A 1641-nucleotide genomic window follows, 5' to 3' on the forward strand; every position below is an offset into this window, starting at 1 on the left:
GTGTGACATCTGCAAGTGGCTTTGTGGATCCAAGATCAGACTGACTCACTTCAAAAGAACTCACTTTAGGGTGCCCTCACAGTCTATGATAACTAAAGAACTCTATGAAGAACGGAGTTGAAGAAGTTAAAAGCTTGTGAGAAATGGAAAAAGAAAGCAGGTGAATGAATCAAGATAGCTCAAATCTTAGCAAAGGATTTGAGTCTGTTAAAATATATGAATATTTCTTACAGATAATATTATGTACTAGCATAATATTAAAATTCCTGAATACCAGTATGCTGAATTGGGTCCTAGTTGGGGAAAAAGCACAGCACAGGACACACACACTCTCTCTCTCAAATTATTGTTTCCATTGTCTTTTATTGCCATCTCATACCCAACCAGTAGGGTGTGCTCATGGCTCAACCTTCTACTTGTGACAGCCCACCCCGACCACATGATGTTTTTATGAAAAGTAAACAAAACTGGCATAAAGCTAAGAGGTAAAATGCCTGATTCACACATTGTTCTTGGAGCCACTTTCATGCCTCATGAAAATGACATGTTGACACTTCCTTTATTTCCTCGACTGAAACGTGGATCAATCTTTCCTCTAAATCTTTTCTTCACTCATTTTAGGGAATAATCTAGGTTTTAATTACCAAAGTTGATTTTTCATTTGGACAGCTGGGCTTCTTCAGAACTGAATAGAGAAATATTTCTGGTAAACAAATACCTCAACAGAATTAAGGCAAACTAAATTATGCTGCGAAATCTTACCTACAATTTCATCATCTAGTGCCTAAAAGAAGACTTATTAAGTCATCAACTATCTAGTTTCTTCCAACTTTTAGGAGCAGACATTTCTGTTGATGCAAAGTTGAAAACCACAGTTTGGCAAATTGGTCTCAATGTTGAAATGAGACACGCAAAAAAGTATGAATATATACAGCTCTTTCTCACGTTCCTGTATAATTTGTGGAGCTGGAACACACTTAGTGGCCTTCGCTGCTTTCACAGCTGAAAGTTTAGCTGATGGAACAGATAAATTGAATAGTATGAGCTCATCGACCTGCGAACACTAAATAGACATTAAATAAAACATTAAATAATCACTGTCCACATAATTGTTTACTATTTGGCAGATGACTGTGCAGACAATGATTATTTAATTGTATGTGATACCCCTTATTTAATTGCTATTTAAGTATTATTTAATTGTATGTCAAAGTACCTCAACATAATTCTATTGCTTATCGACCTTTAGATTCACTAACAGTATATTTGTTCATATTGTTTTACTAGGATTTAAATAAAATATCCTAGGGATCTCATCTGTGTCGGTCTTAAATCTGATTTCTAAAGTTTTTTTTTGTTTTTTTTTCACTATGGAAAATCAAAAACACACAAACCAGAAGCTATGCAATTAATGAGACTTTATCATTCGTTTAAAAAACCGACTGAGCTGTGGAATATCCAATCTGTGATCACCAGCTACCCTACGGGCATCTTTTCTTTTGGCCAAATTCCTTGTATCCTTGTATTCATGTGAGGACCACAGAACTGGTTCAGGCTAGTGGTCCATTCCACAGTTCGAGCAGCAGAATTGTACATTTGCTACCACAATCACTTTCCAAACATTCTTTTTCTATATGGACC

The sequence above is a fragment of the Echinops telfairi genome, unplaced genomic scaffold, assembly GCF_000313985.2.
Source record: "Echinops telfairi isolate 266 unplaced genomic scaffold, ASM31398v2 ScPeMD7_5868;HRSCAF=6743_1, whole genome shotgun sequence".
NCBI lineage: Eukaryota > Metazoa > Chordata > Mammalia > Afrosoricida > Tenrecidae > Echinops > Echinops telfairi.